The following is an 8792-nucleotide window of genomic DNA, read 5'->3' as shown; positions in this document are numbered from 1 at the left end:
AAGGAAAAGTCTTGTATTCTATTTACCTGCTGCGTCGTAGCTTTGTGTTTGAAGTTTTGTTGTGGGGGCTCAATGACATGATGTGAGCTTCAGGGGTGCTTTGAATGTCAACTGCAATCCTCATTAAGGAAATTGTTTATTTATTGCAATGCTGATGCTTGTAAATAATTCTTAACGTAGGCCTATTCACGTATGGTCACCTATAGTTTTATATACTGTAAAGCTTCATTGTTAAATACACTTTAGTTTCGTTAATTTCTTTGATTTTCATCGAATAATAATTTCTTATAGTCAATCAAGGCCATTTATTTTCTTAATTTCCACCTTCATCTTAAGCACTTGAATCAAAAGAATGACACAAGAAAAAAAAAAAAAGGAAAACGTAACTGGTGAATGTTTTTATTGAATTGAATAGTGCTTGCCACAGATGCAACCATTATTACACTGATAATGTTTACATTATGTATGTGTGCCCTTGTCGTTTTTGTCTGCTTGTAGCAACAAAGCATTATATATTCAGTTTTCAGGGTGAGCATGTGTGTGATAAATATAATTTGTTATGAGGCTCTTCCATTGAGGCCAAGTTTGTACTGTAGCAGAATTAATTTAATCAATTATCCCCTCCCCTTTTCCACACAAAAACAGCATGTTGCTTTATTCAAATGCAAAACCACAAATATGCTGTTTTATTACACACTGACAGAAAAGCAGATTGTCGCAGCAGCACGGCAAGATTGTGTAGGAGTACAACAATGGGCACACACGATGCATCACTCAACCGAGAGGCGCACAAACTGAATGACATCACTGTTCAGGCTCGGGCTGCAGCAGGAGCACATGTTGAATTGTTAATAAGCACCATTTGCCTAAATTGCAAAAGGCCCAACCTTAAATTTGAGATTGTGAGGGCTGTAGTACTAGGAAAATATGAGCGTGGGTGGCATAAAGGAGCCATTGTTTTTGCAGCATCACACCATAATTCTGCTTCACTTTGTTTAGCTAGCACATGGAACAAGAGACATTGGGAGACATTTCATATGACAAGCATTTTGTAGCCCCAAAAATAGTGCACGGTCAACTCAAAATATGTTCAGAAATAAATTGAGAAGAGCACCTTCTTAAGTTGGCGGTCGGATGTGCAGCCTCCATGTCTCGTACACTTCACGCCACTGAAATCTGGTTATGTACAGATACAGACTCCGGTGGAATGAAGGATAGAACACATGGAATGTACCTATTGAAGTAGTTTGTAATCTAATTTAAAACTTCTTCTTCCAGAAGGCCCAAAGTTGGGGTGTGGTGACTGCAGGGACGGGCACGGCGCTGGTTCACAAACGACGGGCGGTGGTGATGGTGAGTGGAGCAAAAGTTTGGATGTTAGCCTCATCTTTTCAAATTCGAAATAGGAGACTCAGCAAGACCGGGCTCACATTTTGCTGTGGTTTCAGGGTCTCTGGCTCTAGGTCAGAGTCCAGTCAGGGTTTGTAACTGGACACCAGTCACAGTTCCTCACCTTTCTGTGCATCCAAATTTTACTTTGAAGCAAATATATGCAGGACTCCCCATCTCGAATTAGACAACATGAATGTTTATCCTAAAGAAGTAAAGAAATAAGAAATCATAGGCATAGTTACGGTTAAACGTTTTGATAGTTCCTATTTGTAAAAGCAATACGGTACTTACCTTTTCTGCTCCCCTTACAAATGTGCCAAAATGAAACAAACCCTCAAACCGGTCTTTCTGAGTCACTGCAAATGCAAGCGACAACAAAGCACTATCAGTCTTTTCTCTACCTGACTCAGGTATACTGTGCTTTAGAGTTCTGAGCCAACCAATGGGATGCAAGCACCCAGGGGCCACCCACACTTCCCCAACCATAAAAAAAGCAACCACACCCAGCCATGCCTGTGTGGGTATTAAGAACTAAATAATCAAAGACAAAGGGAGTAGCCTTAATAATAAAATCTCCTGTTTTAGGGCTCCCATTAGCTCACAATACCCGTTTTCCACTTCAGAGGTTTTGCCGGAAAACCTGCGGGAAAGGCAAAATGAAATAGGGCGAGCCATGTAATATTAATCTATAATAAAGCACTGTGCGTATTATTTCATGAACCCATTTTGTAAATTGCTCATTTCTGTCCCGACTTCTTCAGAGGACCTTCAAACCTATTCTGGTTAAAACCAATAAAAATACAAGTTGTTGATCAGTGCTGTATTTTTCTTGTAATATTACAATTTTTTTTTTTTGTAAAACGACTAGTTGGCCCCCTCATAACATTACATTTGTTTCTACTTTATATCTATCCAAGATCTATTAAACACGGCATCCTAACATAGTTAGTTGAATAGCATTCTTGCGAGTACACCAAAGTACCTCTAAACATAAGTAAGTAGAAGTGAAGAAACAGAGAGGGTCATCATTTTGCAGTAGAAAATGCTCTCCTCGAGTCGCAGGTACGCCCTCCCCTCCCCCCTTAAGCTTTATGTGAAAAATGGGGCGACACCCGCAATCCCTCACTGTGAAAGGAACAACTTTTTGAAAACCATTCTTTCTGCTCACAATAGCTGGATTTTGGGGGTAGTGGTGAAGAGATGGGGCGGGGGGAGTAGAGTGAGGACACATTCCTAACTTTGCCTCCCCTGATGGGATGTTTCTGAAGAGAGTGTCTCCTTTCCAGCTCAGTCGTCCTCATGATCGGTTTTATTGATCATCAAAGCACAATCTTTGAGTCTTCAGTAATTATGTTTTAGTACGTATTTTTTATCCATAGCAATGACAGTGGACCCTTTTATAAATGTACAGAGGCCATTATGAGATGCTGGCCAAACTTTGATTTGTTTATACTACAACACTAATTTTTAAGAAAGTGAAAAAAAAAAGGATAGATAGATGAGTGTTTTTGTCAATGGCAACCAATTGACATCCAGCAATTACTACTTGTCTTTCGTTTTCAGGGGAAGAATTTTTTTTCTTTGATGTCAGTTTTGCGAAGAAATGATGTCACTTGAGGAGCACATTTCAAATTTTGTGGAGGAATTATTTTTTAGTTTTCTGCTGCAGCCGGTTAATTCCAGGGACGGGTGGATGACTGTTTAGCACACCGCCTCACAGTGCAGCGGTTGTAAGTTTGAATCCGGTCTCCAGCCTTCTTGGGTGGAGTTTGCATGCTCTCCCCGTGCCTGCGTGGGCTTTTTTCTGGGTACTCCGGTTTCCTTCCACATTATGAAAACGTGCATTGTAGGGTAATTGAACACTCTGAATTGTTCCTAGGTGTGATTGTGAGTGTGGATGTTTGTTCGTCTCTGTGTGCCTGCGATTGTCTGGCAACCAGTTCAGGGTGTACCCCGCCCGAATACTGCCCGAATACAGCTGGGATAGGCTCCAGCATACCAGTGACCCTCGCGAGGAAAAGCGGTTCGTGTTTGCCAACCGCTGCCATTGTTTTATTTTCTTTCAAAAGTCTCTCAAAGCAGCAACAACAAAACAACTATTGAAAATTCTAATTGAGACCTTTTTCTTCTTCTTGGCTTCAAATCCAGTTGATTGCATGTTCAACTTCCCTTTGAATAGCATGAAACTGATGTTTTTAATTTGAAATGTTACCATTTGCTTCAGATGCTTGTGACAGTTGCAGCAATTTGAATGCATTTGCGTGAGGCTCCTGTTAAGGCTTTGCAGCCCGGGGCCACCCTGAGGTGTTTCTCTCTACCTTGGTACTCCCCTCCTTTCACCACCTCAATGGCGGCTGATGTTCCGACTTGCTCAGGCAGGAATGCACCCTAGCTGCTAATGCACTTTTATGTCCAAGCACATTTGACAATAAGCAGCACCGTCATTTTGAGGCATAAATATTTCAGCATCCATTTGGATACAGATTTGTGGCGACACACCCAGAATACAAATGGTCCGCGCCTCACTCGGAAAAACACCCAAGGCGTGCGATAGAAGTTGATTACGTCTTAGCAAGAATCACTGTCTCAGTATGAAACAAAAATTAATCAGTACTGGATATGAGGTCATTTGAATTTCCTGTAAGCAGTCAAGTCGTGAGTCGGTTTGACCGTACTGTTTTCGTGCTTGTTAGCTTTTACTTTCAGTTACTTGCCATTATAATTGGCGTAGTCTCGGTTGGACTTTTCAAACAAGTCTCCATTTTATGACCAGCTTTAATTGATGGCGAAGGGAGGGTTAAAAGCAACTTGTTGGAACAAGTGAAGAACTGAACATGTCATGGAGTTTGATTTAATTAACTAACAGAATAACAACATATCCATCAGTGAGCCAATTATTCTTTGTAGAGCATAACTGAAGTCTGTCCCGGTGACTTGTAAAATGGTGGTGTTTCCACTACACCAGAGGTGTCCAAACTATGGCCCGGGGGCCATTTGCGGCCTGCCGTCCATTTTTTTGTGGCCCGCGCCATATGCTAAAAATGGCTTTTGACTCAGTTCAAACGTTTAGAGATGATCAAAGTAAGAATGTTGGGTGTCAAAATACACAGGTGCTATTATTTACAAAATAACTAAAACTAAAATTCAAAACAACAATTTTGTTAACAAAATAAAATAAAAATAAAAATGCTTTTTAAAAAACGAAAACTAACTGAAATTACATTTTATGTTTACAAAACTAACTAAAACTAGTCTTTGGTGTGATTTTTAGTAGATTTATTTTGATATAAATTGGAATAATGACTTTTGAAAGTATGTCACACAGAATTGACGTAATCTAGCAACAGCCAATAGAAAAGCACCTTCAGATGACATCACTCCTACGGTGTTTTTTAAATATTGCACACAAGTAATACATATAAAAAATAAAAACGAATACTAATACTGAAACTAACTAAAACTACGCATTTATTAAAGAACTAAAACTAATAAAAACTAACAGAACTACCCTGAAAACTAATAAAAATAACAAATAAAAAATTCCAAAACTATAATAACCCTACTGCCATATTACAAATAAAATGGTTTATATACTGTAGCATTTTTCTATATGCAAAAATATGCAAAAGCGCAAATAAATTATTTTTTAATTTTTAGGACTAAACACAATTTCTCTTCATAACATTATGTGGCCCTTTCATCCTTCTGAGTTTCTGTATGTGGCCCTCAAATGAAAAAGTTTGGGCACCCCTGCCTTACACTGATCAGCCTTCTATCACCATTTGCTTGAATTTGCTCTGCAAACGGCCCATCCTAAAGGACCTGCACCAATACTACACACTTCCAACACTTCCTGTTCTTTGTGAAGGTGCCCTGCAACCTCAATGAACGAGCCTGGACTTGCCCGCTTCTCAAAACCTGAGCTTCCTTCTCCACTAAGTCTCTTCTTCTATAGAATCTGGCCACATTCCAGATTGTTGGAGGTGCTGATTAGTGCGGGTTTACTGGGAATCACAGTGTACAGGCATCAGTGGCTGCAGAGGCAGGGGGTGAAGTTAAGAGGTGGCTCATTTATTGACAAGGGCGAGGTAAACGCAGCTAGCCCCCCTCTGATTAGCGAGCCCATTAGTTAACCTGGTCAGACAAAAGAACTGATACAAAACATTGGGGTCAATTTCAGTGCTGGAACCTTCCAAAAGGTCCAACATGGATTACGACGAGCGTGATGTTTGCAAGGACGTTTTTCTATGTACTGTGTTTCTGTCAATATGACATGTTGCCCTGCCAACATACAAAATCCAGTTGTGCACTTTTGCTCTTTAAATGACCTGAATGACCTCGAGTAAATGGAATCAAAATATGACCCCTTAATCATTGTTGCCCATTGCATGGATAAGGGATAAGCATACATGTCAACAATCAAGTCAGATACTTTAGTTCTTCCTTTGCGTCTTTGATGTTTCTGTGTTGATGATCACCAGTCACACCAGTCACAGGAACCTGCAAACTCTAACAAAATGAATTATGATGAATAGGTCGGCAAAAAAACAAAACAAAACCTGCAAATACTGTATGCAAATCCGCAAAAAACGAATCGTTAATATCCACTGCGCTGTGTATAAAAGTAATGTGATTCTGCTGGGCACATGAGTAGCTTTTCAGTAAATGTACACTGTTATGTAGAAGTGATACAAGCACAAAAGCAACAACAGCCCTGTGGCCTCTCCCATTATTGTCATTCAAGAAAATTTCCACCAAATATTCAAAGTCTTGTGGAAATCATTAGGTAGTTTTTGCAAATAATTTGTAAATAAGAAAATTACCACTGGAAGGATATGACATACAAATCTTCCATTTCACTTACCGGTCATCGGCCATTTTGTGTTCAAAAGCATTCAATATCTGTTTGTTTGTGTAATTGGCATGGTAAAATAATAATGGAGAATTGAAGATGGTTAAACAGTGACTACTAGATGCATTCAGAATCAATCAATCAATCAATCAATCATTATACTAAACAGTTATACATTGAGAAAGTTCTGAAGATATCAAGTGGGACACAATGTGGTTGTCAACCACTATGTATTTTAGATCTGCACATTAGATTGTTGTGACGAAACCAATGAAAACACCCTCTGTAACTTGGACATAATTTGAATTTCTTCATTGTTAAATATTTTGGTCAATATTATTGTGCAATATTTTGCAGAAGTGATGTAAAGCAACTTAAAAATTTTTAAAAAAGAGATGTTGTCCAGAAACACTGTGTATTCATTATTGTTCTGTGAAGCAACTACAGATTTACACTATATATATATTTTTTTGTGGAATATCATCAAATTATCGTTAGTTTTTTTTTTTAAATACCAACATTTCTTTTTACCCAAATGCACGTTTTGTTGAAACATGGAATAGCTTAATGAAAAACAAATGAATAATGTTAATGTGCTAATGGCAATACGGTATCTACTACATTAAAAATGGGAATGAAAAGAAATTATTTTAACTTGAATTATGGCAGGATGATTACATGCTGAACACAATAGTGCATTTAAACATAGGTCGACTTTGCACGCGCGCACACTCAAGTGACTCAATATACCTTGGTGCTCTACTGAGTCCTGACCATAGTTTATTTTCCAATGAAACTATTCTAAACTGTCCAAACAGTAATTCAGAGAGGGAAAAAGATTTTTTCATATTCATGTTTTCATATTGCAATATTGAAGGATAATAAATAAATAACTAAATAAATCAATAAAATCACAGTGCCATTTTTTTCCCAGTATCGTGCAGCCCCTGCATTTCGAGTTTTTTTAAATTTGTTTTCAGAATATCACCACTGCTGTAGATAAACATCGACTGAACGCCATTGATTCCACATTTCCTTTTTTCTTTTTCATTAGCTCGAAATGAAGACTGTAATCTGGTCTTGGTGATTGCACGGCCTCTCCTTATGTGAAGAGTACATGAAGAGCAAAATGAATTATTGACTGCCACCGATTTTACATTTGATTTGGTCACAAAAGTTGTATTTCCATCAAAACTCCATTCTTCCACGTGGGCTGCACCAGGTAGATGCAGTGAGGGCAATGAGGATGTATCTAGGCTGACAGCGTCAATTTAACCTGTTGGTGCAAGAGTGCATACTTTCTGCTTTAAGAACAGAAAACTTGGTTTGGGGTGTGATTAAAATGCTCCAATCGTCCGACTAGTGGCATGTTCAAGCTAGCCCATTATTCACAAATCACGATTTTAGCCTGCAGTAAAATATTCATCTTACACTCATTCGAGCTTTTCAAGACCTTTGGATAATTAACCCCCCCACCCCAATATCCTGCTTGCGTGATTGTCAAAGAGGAATTTTCCAGGAGTGTTTCTGCGGGCTTCCGGAATGCTGACAAGATTGAGCATGTCTCAGGTTTTCTCTCAACATTGCTGCAAAATGTCCTAAAGGCAATTTAGGAGTGGTACGTACAATTTTAACTGAGAAAAATAACATATAGCTGATGGATCATCATTAAGCAAGCTAAGATAAATAAACAAACTCACTGGCCACTACGTGGGTACACTTGAATATTCTGATAAAGTCCAGGGTGAGAGCTCTATCAGAAAATCAGTTTTTAAAATAGAACTGACCATTTTTGTAAACGCCCTATGCACGTGACGCACAAATGCAGTTTTGATTGAAGCAGAGGCTTTAATTCAAGAACTCTTCTAATATTGTTATTGTGAGCTGTTACTGATGAAAAACTTCATTGTCGTTGCAAACCTAAAGTCAAGAGTGTTGTCAAATTTGATCTGGATTTGGCGCTTGCATGAATGTAACCCTATCACTGGGTTATTTCACCAAATGTCTGCACCCAGACGATGTTGTCGATTGACACCATGTTCACATGGATGTGTTCATTAAAAAAGTAAAAATAAAAATCTCACAAATACTAAATCGTTTCAAGGAATGTGTGCGTCCACAAGAAGACAGTGAAGTCACTAAAAGGCGATAATGTAAATAGAAGATCCCCAAAAAATAATGATCACTTCTCAATTTCCCCACCAATTTGTGTCTGTCCCATGACTCATTCTGTTATATGAATAGCAACAGGTGGATTAATGCTGCATTCGAGGATGGTCGCAAGTCGGACCTTTCCGAGTTCAAACCAGCAAGTGTGTACGGGAACGCCCCCTTGAACTCGGAAATTCCACTTGCGAAGTCGGGAAAAACTACGGACTACAATGTGACGTCACTCTACAACGGCGACCGCTTTGGAAACACAGACCGTGAATGTTAAAACACAATTTACTCGAGTTGTAAATAAAGTTGATTTGATTTGAAATGCTTATGAAATAAGATAAAAACAATAAATGAAGCAAAATTGCTGGAGGTCTAAATGAGTTTTGAG

The 8792-nt window shown here is 38.7% G+C and overlaps 1 protein-coding gene and 1 long non-coding RNA gene across 4 annotated transcripts in view; one reads left to right on the top strand and one right to left on the bottom strand.

Moving 5' to 3' along the window:
• The window catches only part of plxna2 (plexin A2), a 374923-nt gene that overhangs the window by 10060 nt on the left and 356071 nt on the right, over positions 1 to 8792 (top strand). For all 3 annotated transcript variants that reach the window (XM_077512747.1, XM_077512745.1, XM_077512746.1), the window contains exon 2: positions 1279 to 1353. The gene's annotated coding sequence lies outside the window, so the exon portion shown is untranslated. The remainder of the gene's footprint in view (positions 1 to 1278; positions 1354 to 8792) is intronic.
• Positions 384 to 1776, bottom strand: LOC144013649 (uncharacterized). The gene is made up of 2 exons (XR_013282296.1): positions 1684 to 1776; positions 384 to 1594 (listed from the first exon to the last, which is right to left on the bottom strand). It is a non-coding gene; the product is annotated as an uncharacterized LOC144013649 (long non-coding RNA).

This window comes from Festucalex cinctus, chromosome 2 (assembly GCF_051991245.1).
Source record: "Festucalex cinctus isolate MCC-2025b chromosome 2, RoL_Fcin_1.0, whole genome shotgun sequence".
NCBI lineage: Eukaryota > Metazoa > Chordata > Actinopteri > Syngnathiformes > Syngnathidae > Festucalex > Festucalex cinctus.
Note: the sequence above shows the minus strand (reverse complement) of the source record. Positions and strands in the feature narration are given on the sequence as shown.